The sequence below is a fragment of the Gossypium raimondii genome, chromosome 10 (assembly GCF_025698545.1).
Source record: "Gossypium raimondii isolate GPD5lz chromosome 10, ASM2569854v1, whole genome shotgun sequence".
Taxonomy (NCBI): Eukaryota; Viridiplantae; Streptophyta; class Magnoliopsida; order Malvales; family Malvaceae; genus Gossypium; species Gossypium raimondii.
In genome coordinates, this window is record NC_068574.1 from 12874746 (window position 1) to 12895016 (window position 20271).

Genomic DNA, 20271 nt, shown 5'->3' on the forward strand with positions numbered 1-20271 from the left:
GATAGCTATTCTGATCATTCACTAAGCTTGTAAAGCTCACCCACTCCTTTTTAAACGATTGCAGATTAGTTGTGTTTCGGTGTGAGTGGTGTGGATCCAAAGGAGTGATCCAAGCAAAACTTAGCATTATTTCATAGGTGTTATTTATTCGTTTATGTTTTGGGCAAATAAAGGCAATGTGGTAGATTTTTTGCTGGTTTTTGCCATGATATTTAGGATGTTTTCATGACTTTATTACTTTAGAGTTTATGAATATTTGTTAGCTCGAAAGGATCAACTTGAAATAGTCGATAGGGAGGTTGAATTGGTCTTTTAGAAATTGTGGTGGAAGCAATGAAAAATATGAAACAAAGAACACAGTTATTTATAGTGGTTTGACCCGCGTAACTCGATGGACTATATTTGATATTTGTGAGAGTTCGGAGATCCGTTTATTTGATGTATGATCACCCGATTAAGCAATGAGAAGTGTATGCCAATATATCTATGTGTGATTATTGTTATATCATTAAATGTTTGTAAGCCATGAATAATTGATTCTTGATATTGATAAAGTATATGGAAATTAAATTGACATATTTCATTATTATGGTTGATAATTGGTGATTGATTGGATGCGATTTAACCATGATTTGGTTGTTAATTTACTAGTCGTTTTTATTAACATTTAATGAGCTTTTTAAAGCTCAAGCCCTCTCAATTTGTGTAGATAATCTTCAGGCTTGAGGAGTCGAGCAAGAGAGTTACAAGAGATTTAGGCTTGGTAGAGACTTTATTACACGTTTAGAGATTGTAATCGGACATTTTGGAACTTCGGGGAATTAGTTTAATTTTTGTTGTAATTGGACTTTGGGCATTGGACATTTTATTTTGGATACTTTTATAATAATTTTGAGGCATGTTTGAGTTTAATTATTGAATGATTTATGGTTTATTTTTGATTGATAACATGGTGATTGATAACGTGGTGTGTGAGGCATGAAATTTATAGTAATGATTGTTTAAATGAAGCTTCCACGGAGTGGTTTATTAGCGACTAAGGTACGCCATTTGTTTGATTTATTAGGTGTTTGTTATGCAAGAAATTGATTGCATATTTCTATATAATTCAGGCTTAATTGATGTCAATAAATTCAATTGAAGGTGTATCTATATGTATGTTAATTAATCGTAGTTAAATCGGGTTTAATTAGCCATTAAAATATGCAAAATCGGGTTTTAAAATGAGTTTTTCGCATGAATAGGTGTAGTGGTTTTCACACAGGTATGTGCCTGTCCACACGGGTATGTGGGTAAGTGACAAGACCATGTGGGTTTTGGAGGGGGGTTTGAATTTTTTCTTTTTAAACTGGTATTCTAATTTGTTTAAGTGACAATTTAGTCCTGAAAATTGATTAGTCTAATTAGAGCCTTAGATGATAAGAAAACATGGTAAAATTTTAGTATTAGTCTCGTAATGGGTAAAATTTGATAGAAACACACTTAATTTATAATTCAGAATAGATCTTGATAGTTTGTATTTGTTACAGTTTAGTCCCTAATAATAAAACTTGAATTAGACATAGTAAACGATCTCAAGTTAAGCTGAATTTTTTAAGCTTGCATAATTTGACTAAAATAGTAAACACTTAGATCTAAAATTGGGTTAGTTTTACCATAGGTGGTAAAATGACAAAAATACCCTTGGGTTAAATTACCTAGGATAAGATTAATGTGTTATAAGGTCAGGGTGTGTCTTGGGTGGTCATTATCCAGATAGTCACTTAGGAGGCTAATGTAATGCTTCAAATTCGGGCCGATTTGTCCTGATCGTGTTTGGGGTGTCACATTTGGTGGTATCAAAGCCAGGTTTAAAACCTTAGGTTAGCCTAGGTTTCTTGAATATTAATGATCTTAGGTTATGATGTTTGCTTGCTTTTGTTGATTAAAAATTTTGCATTTTTTCCTATGCATGATCTTTGTGATATAAATTGTTCTTGGGGTAGGATTGGGAACACAATGCCCTATATGAACTGTACTTATTTAAATTTAATATCTCTTGCCGCTACTCACTATTGGTACGTTTTCTTTACTTTTTCTCTTTAGTATACACTAGTTGTTATGCCTCCGCGTCGTGTTCGGGGTAGTATAGATGATGATGCGCTAGGAGCACTACAACGTATCGCTGGTGCCAACACTATTCTGGCTCGTCAGCGTTTGCCATTAGAGCATTTACGAGCTCTTAGTGGTAAGGAGTTTCATGGTGTTAGGGGTGGTGATCCAACACGTATAGAGTATTGGTTAGAGGGAGTCATTTGTATTCTCAATCAGATGGGTTGTTCTAACAAGGATAAGTTGGGTTGTGCTGTATCGCTGCTAATGGATGAGGCTTACAAATGGTGGATAATTATTGAAAGGGGTACTGTGCCAGATCATCTGACTTGGGACTTCTTCTTAGCATTGTTTCAGAGGAAGTTTATGGGTGAGCAATATCTCGAGGCTAGGAGATGGGAGTTTATGGATCTTGTTCAGGGTACTTTTTCGGTGGACGAGTACGAGGCTGAGTTTGTTTAGTTGACCTAGTATACTCCTGAGTGTCTTTTGAGGTGAACCATTGTAAGAGGTTTAGGTTCGGGCTGAACCTTGAGATTAAGCTCTATTTAGTTGCTTAGAATTCCAAGGTCTTTGACGAGTTAGTTGAGAAGGCTCGTGCGTTAGAGGAGACTTTAGGGGAGGAGCCCAAAGTTGCTTCATTTGCAGTTGTTAAGAGGTCGATTGAAACTGCTAGTGGTTCTGGTTGTAAGGGTAAGAGAGGTCATTTCGGTAGATCTAGATGACATGTTGCTGGTGGCCGTTGTAACACCCCTAAGCCCTATCCATCGCCGGAACAGGGTTACGGAGCATTATCGGACTTTACAAAACAAACAGACAGAAATTTCAAACATTTCATATTATAGAAATAAACATATTAAAACCAAGTCAAAACATATATATTGTCCATTATACGAGCCTTCGAGGCCCTAAATACGTGTTAGAAACAAGTCGGGACTAAATAAAAAACTCAGAGAATTTTCAAAAAGTAGTAAAAATTTCAACACTACAGGGGTCACATGGTCAAGAGACACACCCGTGTCTTAGGCTGTGTTGGCATTCAAAATAGAGACACACGACTATGTCCTAGCCTGTGTTCGTGCCCGTGTAACTCTCTGACTTGGTCACACGGCCAAGCCACACGCTCGTGTGCCAGGCCATGTACCCTTTGAAATAACCTCACACGCCTGTGTGCTAGGCCGTGTGCTAGGCCTTGTAACAGTCTGACTTACAACCCTTTGAAAAATACAGGGGACACACAACTGTGTCAGCTGATCGTGTGTCACACATGGTTGAGACACAGGCCTGTGTGGACGAAAGTAGGCCATTTTGCAAATCATTTTTCTCACCCAATTTGGCATGTACCTACACTCAACATTGCACATTTACAAGCCATATCAAGGCATCCAAATTAGGTATAAGCAAGTCATATACATGTGGTAAAACTTCATACAAACAATATGCCCTTAGGCACCTCAAATGACAGTATGCAAACATGTATAACTATATATTCAATTTGACCAAATAATCAACTAACTTGTATGCATACTTGCATCAATTCGTACCATATAATTTAGTTACCAAAACAAAATCATTTGGTACCAAAATGCCATTCTACAATTAGCATCATTAGTCATTTAAGCTATTCAAACAAAGTACCAATTCTCAACAAGTCACAGGCCATATATATATTGCATATTCATATATCATTTCATCTTCCATCATTCAACCATATTAAGTCATTCATCAACCATATTAAGGCTACTTGTACACATGCCAAAATATGCCAAAACACAAGCCAATTCAATTGACCATAATCACAACAAAACATATAGGCCAACATTAGCCAAACTACCTATACATGCCATTATAACCAAAATTAAACATCCGAATGTGCCAAAAGTGCCGATGGATAGTATGATATAGCTCCGACAAGCTTCCAACCCGAACGAGCTTTTGATTCACCATAAAACAAAAAAATAACACAGAGTAAGCATTTAAGCTTAGTAAATTCATATAACACGTAATTTAACTTACCATTTAGTCATATAAAAGGAAAGTAAACCACAACATATCCCAAAAAAATTTGGCCAAATTCCTAAGCACATATACACCAACCATGTTAGCCATGTAAATACATATATAAGCAAATAAACATGGATGATCATAACAATTGATCAAGTTCTATATACATGTATCATCCAATTCAAGTTTCCATATACCATATAATAACATGTCCATGTAACTCATGTATATACCTATAATAGTTCGTATCGAAATCTTATCAATACGTATTGGAACATTGCTCGTTAAACCGTTTAGAATTCCATTGGATACCCGGGATAGCTTACACTTAGTGTGCTAGCTCATTTAACTGTAATTCATCAATTCATGTACATGTATCCTCATACGAGCCGTGAATCGGTATGCTCACTCGAGTTGCAAATCGATATGCTCTTATGAGCTATAAATCGGTATGCTCTCACTAGCTGTGGAGTGTTCGCAACACATACAGGACCTCAGCCATTGGTAAGACGTTCAGGACCAGTATTCAATTCATGTAAACCCTAATGACATGTCATTTGTATCCTACGGATTCCTAAGGTTCAAACAGGGCTCGGTATTCATCGTACGTCGTTGGATATGCAATCACTATATATATAAATAACATTTCATAACACATGTATAATTCAATTTAAACCTATAAGCATGATTTAATTACACGAACTTACCTTGACAAATATTCGTAGATAAGGAGGCGATTAATCCGAGACTTTCTCTTTGTCCCGATCTAAATCCGTACGAGGTTTGACTTGATCTATACGGATAAATTTAACTTAATTTAATTTATAACTCATTCAATTTAGCCCAAAGTCATATTTTAGCAAAATTACTATTTTGCCCATATACTTTTAATTTTTTTGCAATTTAGTCCCTAGCTCATAAAAATGGAAATTCATGCAATTTAATACCAACCCAGGCTAGCTGAATATCCAATAAGCCCCTAGCAAGCCCTATATTCAATTTATTTCACTTTTTACCATGAACATTTTTCTATTTTTCAATTAAATCCCTAAATGACAAATTTATCAAAAATTCCTTTAAAAAGTTGCTCAACTATCATCAAACATTCATTTTCATCCATAAAAAAAAACTAATATACCTTCATGGTAAAACCTTAGTCTTTTAACAATTTTACAAATTAGTCCCCGGGCTAGCTAGATTAAGATATAACGACTCTAAAAACATAGAAATCATTAAAAACCGGGTAAAAATGCACTTAGATGCACTAAGAATGGTTGGCCGAATGTTGAAGGTTCAACAATGGTGATTTATTCCTTAGAATCTTGGCTAGGAGAGGATGGACAAGGTAAATTTGGTTTTGTTTTATTTATTTTTGTTTATTTAATTATTAAATTACTTATACAACCTTGTTAAATCCTATTAATGATGTCCAAACTTTTCCACTACTAATTTTATCAGTCTGTTTACAACATAAGGGCTCATACATTAATGTTCTATTGCTATTAAATATCTTTAGCTATTAGAACTCAACTTTTGCACTTCACGCGATTTAGTCATTTTCACCAAATTGAGCATGTAAACGGTAAAAATTTTTAACGAAATTTTTATACGGTAATACTATCATGCTGTAGGAAATAAAATAATAATAAAGTAATTTTTTAACTTCAAATTTGTGGTCCCAAAACCACTGTTCTAATTTCACTAAAAACAGGCTGTTACAACTCTCCTTCTAAAAGCATTTTCGTCCCCAAAAATCTTACTAGAAAAGAGGTTCGGGTATTGCTTTCTCATAGCTTCCTCGAGTTCACAAGTGGCTTCTTCTATACCGTGTCATTGCCAGAGAACTTTTATTCTTGTTTATCAATTCTTTCACTTCTCGTGCTAGAATTTTGATTGGTTTCTCACTATATGACATCTCAAACTGAGTTTAGAGATCCGTCGGGGAGATAACATGTGAAGGATCAGATCGGTATCGTCGCAACATGGACACGTGAAAGTCATTATGAATATTGTCTAGGGCCGAAGGTAAAGCTAATCAATACGCAATAGGTCTGATTCTTTCAGTAATCTCATACGGCCTGATAAATCATGGGCTTAACTTTCCTTTGCGACCAAACCGAAGAACTTTCTTCCATGGTGATACTTTCAGAAACATTTTATCGCTGACTTGAAATTTAATGTCTTTATGTTTAAGATCCACATATGATTTCTTACGATCTGAAGCTGCTTTCAAACTATTTGGGATCACTTTTACTTTTTCTTCAGTCTCGCGAATCAAATTCACCTCGTGTATCTTTTTCTCACTTAGCTTGGTCTAGTATAACGGAGTTCGACATTTACGACCATATAAGGCCTCATGCAGTGCCATCTTTATACTCGAATGAAAACTATTATTGTACGCGAATTCAACCAATGGTAGATATTTTTCCTAATTGCCTTCAAACTCTAATGCACAACAACGAAGCATATCTCCAAGAATTTGAATTACTCGTTTGGACTGACCATCATTCTGAGGATGACATGTAGTGCTAAAATGAAACCGCATACCAAGATCTTCCTGTAACTTTTCTAAAATTGTGATGTAAACTGCAGATCTTGATCCGAAAAAATAGAGACTGGCACTCCGTGTAATCTGACAATCTCAGAAACATATAACTTAACTAATCTATCAAAGGAAAAATCTGTACGTACCGGAATAAAATGGATAGACTTCATCAAATGATAAACGATAACCCAAATGATATCTTTCTTTTTCAGAGATAGGGGTAAACACGATTCGAAGTCCATAGTAACTCGATCCTATTTCCACCCTGGTATCATCACTGGCTGCAATAACCCAGAAGGTACCTGATGTTCAACTTTAACTTGCTGACATACTAAGCATTTAGATACAAAGTCAGGTATCTCACACTTTATTCTTGGCCACCAGTACATCTATTTCAAATCACCGTACATCTTATTATTTCCTTGGTGAACAAACATGCTACCACTATGAGCTTCGTGTAAAATTCACTGATTGAGTTCTGAATTCTTCAGTACACAAACTCTACCTTTGAACAATAAGCAATCATTAGATCTTATCTAAAATTTTGAATCAGAAGTCGACCCACACTGTGCTCGTTTTGCTAAAAAATCGTCATCACATTTCGGAGCTTCACAGATCTGCTGTAAAAACATCGGTCTAGCTTTCAACTCAGCTAAGATAGATCCATCGTCAGATAATGTCAGTTGCGTATTCATCACTCGTAGAGTAAATAAAAATTTTCTACTCAGAGAGTCAACAACTGCATTCGCTTTTCTCGGATGATAATCAATGATCAACTCATAATCTTTTAATAGTTCGAGCCATCTACGCTGTCTCAGATTCAAATTTTTCTGCGACATTAGATACTTCAAACTTTTATGATCGGTAAATATATGACATTTTTGGTCGAACAAATGGTGTCACCAAATTTTCAATGCTAACACAGTAGCTGCCAACTTTAAGTCATGTGTCGAATAATTCTTTTTATACAGCTTTAATTGTCTTGAAGCATAAGCCATTACTTTGCCTTCCTGTAGCAAAACACAACCTAAACCATTTAAAGATGCGTCGTTGAAAATTACAGATTCTTTACTTGATTTAGGCTGAACTAGAATTGGTGCTTCGATCAATAGTGCTTTCAACTGATTGAAACTTTGCTAAATTTTTTTGAACCATTCAAATTTTACATCCTTCTATAAGAGTCGCGTCATTGGTGTAGCTATCATCGAGAACCCTTTAACTAACCTTCGATAATAACCTTCTAATCCTAGAAAACTTATGACTTTGAATACATTTTTCAGTGGTTTCCAATCAACAACTCCCAAAATCTTACTTGGATCAACTCTAATGCCTTCATCTGATACTATATGTCCCAGAAAATCGAGTTCTTAGAGCCAAAACTCACATTTGATAAATTTTGCAAACAATTTTTTATCACGCAGAGTTTGCAACACAATCCTCAAGTGTTCAGCATGTTCAGACTCGTTTTGAGAATAGATCAGAATGTCGTAAATAAATACCACAACAAATCTGTCTAAATACGATTTGAAGATTCTGTTCATCAATTCTATAAATACTGTAGGTGCATTAGTTAAACTAAATGGCATCACAAGAAATTCATAGTGGCCGTACATAGTTCTGAATGCAGTTTGTGGTACATCTGAATCTTTCACTCGTAGCTGATAATAGCTAGAATGAAGATTAATCTTCGAGAATATTGTGGCACCTTTCAACTGATCGAATAGATCATCAATACAAGACAGTGGATATTTTGTCTTGATTTTAACCTTGTTGAGCTGATGGGAATCTATACACAATCTCATCGATCCGTCCTTTTCCTTAACGAGCAAAACCGGTGCACCCCAAGGTGAAAAACTAGGTCGAGCAAAACCCCTATCTGTCAATTCTTACAGCTGTGCTATCAATTATTTTAACTGTGTAGGAGCCATTTTGTAGGATGCTATCGATATCGGTGATGTCCTCGGTACAAGTTCAATAGCAAACTCAACCTCTCTGATCGGTAGTAATCTAGGTATCTCCTCTGGAAACACGTTAGGATTCTCGCAAACCATTGGAACTGTTTCAAGCTTCGATTCAAACATTGTAGAATCTAGAACATAAGCAAGATACGCATCGCAACCTTTTCTCCCATATTTCTACCCTGACATAGCTGATATAACTATAGGCAACCTGCTTGGACTATCTGATTCAATACGAAGTGTCTCACCATTCTGACTTTTCAATACAATAAGCTTACATCTACAATTTACATCCGCATCACATAGAATTGGCCAATCAATACCCAAAATTACATCAAATTTATCAAACGGTAATAACATCAAATCAATAGGTAAATTCTTATTAGACACTAAATTCGTGCACACATATGAATGAATGTATCCCAGATCAATCAAAGCACTAATATCAATATCAAAATTAGAGAAAGTATAGGTAATAACATTTGGCATAGAAGCTTCCTCTTGTGCACAAATAGCATATGCCCTAGCTGGTGGTCGTGCCTCAAATCTTACAGTAGAAACTTTCGTTTCACCTCGACTACCACTCATATTTCTAGGATTACGAGGTGGTCTACCTCTCGCAACAGTATTACTCGGCCTCGTGGTCTGAGCTTTCTCTTTCTTAGATTTCTCTAGACAATCTCTAAGATTGTAATCTAAGGAACCACACCTGAAACATGCTTCGTTCTTTAATCGACACTCACCATAATGTGGTTTCTTACAGTACTTGCACTTGGGCCAAACATCTCTAACACTACCCACACTTCTTACTGATGTAGCTTAAGGTTTTGGACTGGGGCGTTGGGTACCTCTGTCTCTATTAGAATAACCTACAGAAGCTGTAGAACAGTTGTGATATTCTTTTGATTTCTTTGATACTGACTGATATGACTTCTCAATTAATCTCTTTCTCGAGTCTTTAGCTTTAAAATCAACACGTCTTTTCTCTTTAATCATCTCTTCAGCTTTATGTGCTCGATCAACCAATACAATGAATTCTTTCAGCTCAAGAATTTCAACTAGTAGCTTTTTGTCTTCGTTTATCCCTTCTTCAAACCTCTTACACATAGAAGTCTTGGTCGAAATACACTGACGAGCATATTTACTTAGTATAACAAATTCCCACTTGTACTCTAACACAGTCATATGACCCTATTTAAACTTAAGAAATCCTTTACGTTTCTGATCTAGAAACCTCTGGCTAATATATTTCTTTTGGAAATCAGTTTGTAAGAATTCCCAGGTGATTCGCTCTCTCGACACAATAGAAATTAACGTCTTCCACCATTTGTAAGTCGAATCGTTCAACAAAAATACTACACACTTAACATATTCAACCAGTGAATAGGATAACTCATCAAAAACCCTAATTGTGTTCTCTAACTAGAATTTAACCCTCTCGAGATCATCATCAGATGTAGCTCAAAATTCTTCAGCCTTATACTTTCGTATCTTATCAATAGGCGGCTTATTAACTCAGATTGGTTCTAAACCTTGAGGAATAACGGGGATTGGTTAGGGAACAAGAGGGAGTGGAGGTTGTTGAACAGTCGAGTTCGTTCGTACAAACTCGGTGAACCATTCGTTCATCATCTAAAAGAAGGTTTCTTTAGCCTCTGCTCTTCGACCCTCAGATACGGGCCTTATGCCACTCGATGCTACTCCGTGAATGGAGGCTTGAGCGTTACTCTCTACTTCATCGGACTCAGCTTGGTTGGATGTCATTTCTATATGAAAACATGTTTTAAAATGGTCAGGAGATATCACACTATCACATGTTATATAATGACATGTATAGCTAGACTCGTACATGCTACGTACAGTATGAGAATCAAGTAAATTGTAGCTCTAATACCAATAAATGCAACATTCATAACTCGTATCCGTCGTCAGAATAAGGTTACAAGCATTATCAGAGTTTATAGATCAAACGGACATAAATTTCAAACATTTCATATCATAGAAATAAACATATTAAAACCAAGTCAATACGAACATATTGTCCCTTGTACGAGATTTTGAGGACCTAAATACGTGCTAGAAATAAGTCGGGACTAAATATAAAACTCAGAGAATTTTTCAGAAAATAGTAAAAATTTCCAACACTGCAGGGGTCACACAGCCGTGTGGGCAAGCCGTGTGACACACATGGTCAAGAGACACGCTTGTGTCTCAGGCGTGTGGGCATTTAAAATAGGAACACACGACCGTGTCCCAGCTCGTGTCCGTGCCCGTGTAAGTCTCTAACTTGGTCACACGACCAAGCTACACACTCGTGTGCCAGACTGTGTACCCTTCGAAATAACCTCACACGCCCGTTTGCCAGTCCGTGTGCTAGGCCTTGTAATAGTCTGACTTACAACTCTTTGAAAACTACAAGGGACACAAGGCTGTGTCACCTGACAGTGTGTCACACACGGTTGAGACACACGCCCGTGTGGACGAACATAGGCTATTTTACAAGCCATTTTTTCACCCAATTTGGCATGTACCTACACTCAACGTTGCACATTTACAAGCCATATCAAGGCATCCAAATTAGGCATAAACAAGTCATATACATGTGGTAAATCTTCATACAACCAATATGCCCTTAGGCATCTCAAATGACAATATGCAAACATGTATAACTATATGTTCAATTTGACCAAATAATCAACTAACTTGTATGCATATTTGCATCAATTCATACCATATAATTTAGTTACCAAAACACAATTATTTGGTACCAAAATGCCATTCTAAAATGAGCATCAATAGTCATTTAAGCTATTCAAACAAAGAACCAATTCTCAACAAGCCACAAGTCATATATATATTGCATATTCATCTATCATTTCATCTTCCATCATTCAACAATATTAAATCATTCATCAACCATATTAAGGCTACTTGTACACATACCAAAATATGCCAAAACACAAGCCAATTAAATTGACCATAATCAAAACAAAACATATAGGCCAACATTAGCCAAACTACCTATACATGCCATTATAACCAAAATTAAACATCCGAACGTACCAAAAGAGCCAATGGATAGTGTGATATTGCTCTGACAAGTTTCCAACCCAAACGAGCTTCTGATTCACTATAAAACACATAAAGTAACAAAGAGTAAGCATTTAAGCTTAGTAAATTCATATAACACATAATTTAACTTACCATTTAGTCATATAAAAGGTAAGTAAACCACAATATATCCCAAAACAATTTGGCCAAATGCCTAAGCACATATACACCAACCAAGTTAGCTATGTAAATATATATATATAAGCCAATAAACATGGATGTTCACCATAATTGATCAAGTTCTATAAACATGTATTATCCAATTCAAGTTTCTATATACCATTTAATGCCTGTTGCTGCTGCACCTGCTCTGGCTCGAGGGAGAGGCCGTGGCAGTGGTAATGGTGGTAGAGGTGCTGGTGAATGTGGTGTTGCATGAGGTGGTGCTGTATGAGGTGTTAATGGTGGTTCAGCTAGATTTTATGCTGTAAGGAAGCTCCGAATTAGGGAGCCCCCTAATGTTATCACAGGTACTTTCATGCTACAGCCTTTTCCTCTACTAGCTTTAGTTGATTCTGGTGCGACGAGGTCGTTTATCTTAAGAGATGTAGCTAGAGAGCTGGGGATTACTGTAGAGGAATCTGGATCAGATTTTATGGTTAAGAGCCCTTTAGGTGATAGTGTAGTTGTAGATCAGGTTTATCGTCGTTGTCCTCTGATGGTTCTAGGACAAGTGTTCCTGGGTGATCTTTTTGAGTTATTGTTTTGGGGTTTACAAATCATTCTGGGTATGTATTGGTTGTTCGAGCATCGGGCTAAGGTGGATTACGAGGTGAAGTTTGTGACTCTGTGTGGTGCTGGCAGTTCGAAAGTTGTTGGTGAGAAGTTTGAGTTGCTGTCGAATGTGATTTCTTCACTTCGTGTTGAGAGGTTAGTCCAGAAAGGTTGCGAAGCTTATCTAGCCTATATCCTGAATGCTGATTGTAGGGAGATGAGGTTGGATGAGATTCGGGTTGTCTGTGATTTTTTGGATGTGTTTCCTGAGGAGTTGCCTGGATTACCACCGAATAGAGAAGTTGAGTTCGGTATTAAGCTCTATCCCAGTATTAGTTAGATGACTGTTGCACCCTATCGAGTGGAATCTAAGGAACTGAAAGAGTTGAAGCTTCAGTTGCAAGAGTTCTTGGATCGTGGGTTCATTCGTCTAAGTGTGTCTTCGTGGGGAGCACCAATGTTATTTGTGAAGAAGAAGGATTGGGATTTGAGGCTGTGCATCGATTATCGCTAATTGAATAAGTTGACCATCAAGAATAATTATCTGCTACCGAGGATTGATGATTTGTTTGGCCAGTTTTGGGGAGCTTCAATATTCTCAAAGATTGATCTAAGGTCTTGGTATTATTAGTTTAATTTTAAGGATTTAGATGTGATGAAGACTACTTTTAGGACTCGGTATGGTCATTACATGTTTCTTGTCATGCCATTCGTATTGACGAATGTACCTGCCACATTTATGGACATGATGAACTGGGTATTTCATTCCTACCTGGATCGGTTCGTAGTGGTTTTTATAGATGATATATTGGTGTATTCTCTATCAGAGGATGAGCACGATTAGCACTTGAGAGTGGTTCTGCAAGTTTTGTGGGAGAAGTAGTTGTATGCGAAGCTGAGCAAGTGTGAGTCTTGGCTTCGTGGGGTGGTTTTTCTAGGTCATGTCATTTGAGTTGAAGGTTTTTGGGTTGATATGAAGAAGGTTGAGGAAATTTTGGATTGGAACCTGCCGAGGACTATTTCTGAGGTCAGAAGTTTCTTGGGGTTAGTTGGTTATTACCGTTGCTTTGTCGAGGGGTTTTCAAGCATTGTTGCTCCTTTGACGAAGTTAGTTCAGAAGAACACAGTGTTTGAGTGGACTGGTGAGAGGTAGGTCGTGTAACTCTCTGAGTTGGAACACATGGCCATGTCGCAAGCCATGTAAGTCACTGACTTAAAACACTAGGATCTTTACAAATGACATACGGCCGTGTGATAACCTGTGTGATCCATAATTTGATCCTAAATTCATACCATTTTAAAGCTAAATCATACCTAGCCATCCATACCATTTGGGCATACATTCAAAAGGTTTAAACATCATTCAAACACACATAAACATGTCATTTCAAACATCCTAATTCACCTAACTAATATGCCATTAAAAGGCACCACAGTTGTATTAGAACATCAACTACCAAAACAAGTTAATATTATCATATTTCAAGCATAAAAACCTAATCCAATTATTTACCACATGATGTCAAAAATGACCATTTACAGGTCATCACAAAATTACCAAAAGGACCTTATATACAAGCACTTAAAAGTGACCAAAATAACACAACTTGATAAGGCATTAAAGTTCACCAAATCAAACATAACTTCATAAGCTTAACCACACCAAAACATCCATTACACATTCAAGAAATACCATTACAAAGATCCTATACATGACATTATTAACCTTGGCCAGAATACTCAAAAATTGTAACAGCTCGTTTTCAGTGAAATCAGAATAGTGGTTTCGGGACCACAAATTGAAGTCAGAAAGAAAATTTATTTTAATATTATTGCATGGTCTGCGTTATGATAGGAAAGGCATATGAAAATTTTGATAAGAAAATTTTATCGATTGTATGTTTAATTGTTAGTAAGGACCAAATTGCATAAAGTGTAAAAATTAAATTCTAGTAGCTATAGGGATTAAATAGCTATGGAATTCAATATTTGAGGTCCTTATATGGTAATTAGACAATTAAATGAAGTTAGTAGATATTTATGGTGATTCATCCATGGCAAATTAGAAAATGAAAAGGACTAAATTGGAAATTGAAATAATTAAAGATGATAATAAAATAATATAATCTTATTTCATCTTTATCCTAAAATTTTTCCAAAGAAATCCTAGTTATGAGAGAGAACTTCAAGCGAGCTTAATTGGGTAAGTAATCATGTCACGTTTTTAGTAGATCGTAATAACTTAATCTATCTATTTTGGGGATTAATTTGTAAAGTTATCAAAGTTTTAAAATATTACCATGGATGAGTATGCTGAAATTTTGAAATTTATGGTAGAAAATGGAAGGTTGTTGATAGATAAACAACTTTTGTAAATGAAATTTTCATGAAATTGTGATTTAGGGACTAAATTGTAAAGATGTAAAATTCATGGAAAAACTCTAAATTTTATGAAATACATGGACTGTTATTGTTATATGAAAATTTTAGCTAGGCTTGGAGTAAGGATTAAATTGCATGAATTTCATCTTCCGAGCCTAGGGACAAAATCGTCATTTATTTAAAGTATAGGGGCAAAATGGCAATTTTGCCTAGGATGTGAATTGGATGGAGTTGAATTTGAATTGTATCAAAATGAGTTAAATTTACTCATATAGATCCGGATAGACCTAGTTCGGAATTGGATCGAGAAAAATAAAAAGTATCGAATTAGTAGCTTACGAACACGAACAATTATCGAGGTAAGTTCGTGTAACTAAATTGTGTGTATATTTATATGATTGAATTGAATGTTGTACATATGAATTGTGTAATTGCTATATGTATGAAATTAACTACATTTCCAATAAAGCTTGATAAATGTTAAATCCCGTTTGAAGAATGAAATTCGATGGATACAGGATTTCCTGTATTGGTTGTGGTCCTGTATATGTTGCGGACACACCACAGCTCAAAAGAGTGTCCTGTTACAGGCCCTCTCGAGCTTCACATTACATGGTTCCTGCGAGTATTCTGATCGAATTTCATGGAAATGTACATGTTATATGAAAATATGATAAGAAAATTATATGTATATGAAATTTTACTACATGATGAGCTCATCCATGTTTCTTGACAATTGTGTGAATTACAATGACTAACATGTTTTTGATGAAGTTAAGTGTTTAGGCCATTAGTCAAATTTCTTGGATGCATTTTTTATGTTTACTTTAATAGAAATGAATGGTAAGTTAAATTTCCAGTTATACGAACTTACTAAGCATATTATGCTTACTTTGTTTTGTTTTCTCTGTTTTATAGTACTCGAAAGCTCGTAAAGGTTGAAACTTGGTCGGAGCCACATCACACTATCTCTCGGACTTATCAGTATAAAAATCAAGATCACTTTTGGTATAATGACATGTATAAGCTAAGTTAGGCCAAATAATAAAATGTTTTGGTTGTAATTAGCCATTGGAATGGCTAATGATGGTATGTTTTATGTATATATGCATGAGGTTGTATTATGTTTGGTACGTGTGTGTGCTTGGATTGGTATTTTAGGTATAAATATGTTTAAGTAAGTAAATGATCATTTAAGTAGGTTGGATGATTAAACGAATATCATGGTATACCATGCATAAGATTTAGTTTTGGGCTTGGTCTTAATGCCTTAAATTGGTTGGTGAATGTTTTAAAATATTGATGTAGGTGGAAGACAAGTTTGGCTGAGAAATAAGGCTTGGAATTGGCCTTATTTTGTCCACACAGGTAGAGACACGGGTGTGTGTCTCAGCCGTGTGTGACACACGACCATGAATATTGGCGTGTGGTTTGGCTGTATGTCCCCTGTATCTTAAAATTTGAGAAATAGAATGCTTCGAATTGCTCACACTGTAGAGACATGGGCGTGTGTCTCAGCCGTGTGTGTCACACGACCTAGCACTTGGGCGTGTGACTTGGCCGTGTGACCCTTGCACCTAATTTTTGAAAATTAAATTGTCCACACGACCTAGTATATTGGCGTGTGGCTGGCCGTGTGACCCAAGTTAGAGAGTTGCACGGGTATGGATATAGGCTGCGACACGGTTGTGTGCCTCACATTGAATGCTCACACGGCCTAGGACACGGGCATGTCATTTGGCCGTGTGGCTCACATGGCCTGGCCACATAGGCGTGTGTCCCTTGCACCTAAGAAAAATTTTGAAATTTCGCTAAGAATTCTCTGAGTTCCCGATTTAGTCCCGACTTATTTCAAATGCATAAATTGGACCTCGATGGTTCATTTAAGGGACAGTATGATTGAATATGATTGGTTTCGGATATGAATAGTAAGTAACATGAATTATTTGTATTTGTTCTATAAACTCTGGTAATACTCTGTAACCCTATCCTAGCGACGATATGGGTTAGGGGGTGTTACATTTAATGGTATCAAAGCTATGGTTTAGCCAATTCTTGGACTAACGTAGCAAGTATGAGTTTAGCTATACATGCCATTATATAATTTGTGATAGTGTGATATCTCCTGACCATTTTAAACATGTTTTTCATATATTAATGTCGTCCAACCGAGTTGAATCCAAGGAAGCTAAGAGCAATGCTTAAGCTTCAGTCCAAAGAGCTGTTTCACATAGTAGAAGGCCCGTATCTGAGGGCTGAGGTGAGGAGGCTAAAGAAGCCTTCTTTCAAATGATGAATGAATGGTTCACTGAATACTTGAGAACAAATCCTGCTGTACGACAACCTCCCCTTCCTGTTCCTCAACCGGTTCCTGATATGCCACAATGTGCTGAATCTGTTAGAATTGGTAAGCCTCCGGTAGATAAAATTCGTAAATATGGGGCAGAAGAATTTAGAGCTACTGCTAAAGACGATCCTAAAAGGGTTGAATTCTGGGTAGAAAATACTATTAGGGTTTTGGATGAATTATCATGTACATTAGTTGAATGCTTGAAATATGTTGTATCTTTGTTAAAAGACTCGGCTTGTTAGTGGCAGAATACTCTGGTTTCTGTTGTACCGAGGGAGAATGTTACATGAGAATTTTTCTAAGAGGAACTAAAAAGGAAGTATATTAGCCAAAGATTCCTGGATCAAAAATAGAAGGAATTTTTAGAGCTTAAACAAGGGAATATGATAGTATCTGAGTATGAACGAGAATTTGTCAGATTGAGCAAGTATGCTAGAGAGTGTATCCCGACTGAAGTTACCATGTGTAAACATTTTGAAGAGGGATTAAACGAAAACATTAAGCTATTAGTTGGGATCTTGGAATTAAAATAATTTGTGGTACTGATCGATCGACCACATAAAGTTGAACAACTAATTAAAGAAAAGAGGCAGGCAGAGTTAGAAGCCCTGACTTCAAGTAAAAGATTTATGGGAAAGTCACAACTGTCAGCTTCAAAGAAATCAAAGAAATATCATGATCGTTCTACCACATCTGTGGGGTACTGTGGAAGAGAATGAGGTACTCAATGCTCTAATCCGATATCTCCGACCCCATCAGTAGCAAGTGCTGGAAGTGTTGGGAATCCTAAACCTAAATGCAAGCATTGCCATAAATTTCATTTTATTGAGTGCCGGATGAGAAGCGAAGCCTGTTTTAGATGTGGTTATCATGACCATTATCTCAAAGATTGTCTAGAAATGATTGAAAAAGATACTGTTTAGAATTTAAGGCCAAGCAACCCTGCCTCGAGAGGTAGACCACCTCGTAACCCCGGTAATATGAGTGATAACTAAGGTACAAGAAAGGATTCAACTGTTAAATCTGAAGCACGAGCACCAGCTAGAACATATGCTATTCGTGCAAGAGAGGATGCCTCGGCACCAGAAGTCATTACTGGTACATTTTCTCTTTTTGATACTGATATTATTGCTTTGATTGATCCTGGTTCAACATATTCACACATTTGCACGAATTTAGTACCTGTTAAAATTTTACCAGTTGAATCCACTGAATTAGTGGTTAAAGTCTCAAACCCCTGGACCAGTATGTGATGGTGGATAAAATTTGTAAAAATTGTCCGTTAATAGTACGAGGTTATTGTTTCTCGACTGATTTGATGATACTGCCATTTGATGAATTTGATGTGATTCTGGGTATGGATTTGCTAACTCAGCATGATGTATTGGTAAATTGTAAATAGAAATATATTATATTAAAATGTCAGAATGGTGAATTGCTCCGTGTTGAATCTGATAAATTGGATTGGTTGTCTAATGTGATCTCATCTATGTCAGCACAAAAATATATCAGGAAATGGTATGATGCTTATTTTGCATATGTGTTGGACACTAAAGTATCCGAATCGAAGATTAAGTCAGTGCCGGTTGTTTGTAAATTTCTTGATGTGTTTCCCGAGGAAGTACCGCCAGCCAGAGAGGTGGAATTTGCCATAGATCTTGTTCTGGGAACAATAGAGATATCTATAGCACCCTACAGAATGGCTCCGACAGAATTAAAAGAATTGAAAGCACAATTGCAAGAATTAACTGACAGAGGTTTTGCTCGACCTAGTTTTTCACCCTGGGGTGTGCCTATTTTGTTTTTTAAAAAGAAAGATTGATTTTTGAGACTATGCATTGATTACTAGTAACTCGTCAAAGTCACAATAAAGAACAAGTATCCATTGCCCCGTATTGTTGATTTTTTTGATCAGTTGAAAAGTGCCACCGTGTTTTCAAAGATTGATCTCTGATCTAGTTACTATCAGTTACGAGTGAAAGACTCAGATGTACCAAAGATAACCTTTAGGACCAGGTATGGGCATTATGAATTTCTTGTGATGCCATTTGGTTTAACAAATGCAGCTGTAGTATTTATGGATCTGATGAACAAAATTTTTAGATCGTATCTGGATAGATTTGTTGTGGTGTGTTTATTGATGATATTCTGGTATACTCCCGAGATGAAAATGAACATGTTGGTCATTTAAAAATTGTGTTGCAAACTTTGTGTGAGAAAAAATTGTTTGCCAAATTTAGTAAATGTGAATTTTGGCTTCGGGAAGTTGGTTTTCTTGGGCATTTAGTATCTGCTGAAGGCATCAGAGTGGACCCAAATAAAATTTCAGTCATTGCTAACTGGAAACCACCGAAAAATGTGTCCGAAGTCAGAAGTTTTCTGGGAGTAACTGGATATTATCAGAGATTTGTAAAAGAATTTTCTATGATAGCTTCTCTGATGACTCGTTTGGTGCAGAACGATGTGAAATTTGAATGGACTGTTAAATGTCAACAGAGTTTTGACAGAATGAACGCTTTGCTAACTGAAGCACCCGTATTAGTTTAGCCTGAGTCGGGTAAAGAATTTATAATTTACAGTGATGCATCATTGAATGGTTTAGGCTATGCTTTGATGCGAGAAGGGAAAGTAATAGCCTATGCTTCTAGATCGCTAAAACCATATAAAAAAATTTACCCGATACATGATTTAGAATTAGCAGCCATTGTTTTTGCATTGAAAATTTGGCGACACTATCTGTTTGGTGAAAAATGTCATATATTCACTAATCACAAGAGTTTAAAGTATTTAATGTCGTAAAAGGATTTAAATTTGAGACAACACAGATGACTTGAGTTATTAAAAGATTATGATTTGGTTATTGATTCTCATCTGGGAAGGGCCAGTGTGATCGTTGATGCTTTGAACAGAAAATCTTTGTTTGTCTTACGAGCAATGAATACTAGGTTGTCTATTTCTGATGATGGTTTAATCCTAGATGAGTTAAAAGTCAAACGGGTATAATGTGAGTCAAACTCCGATTCAAAATTTCAAATTGTGAAGCTTAAAAAAATGATGATGAGTTACAAGCTAAATGGGTATAATGTGAGTCACACTCCGATTCAGAATTTCAAATT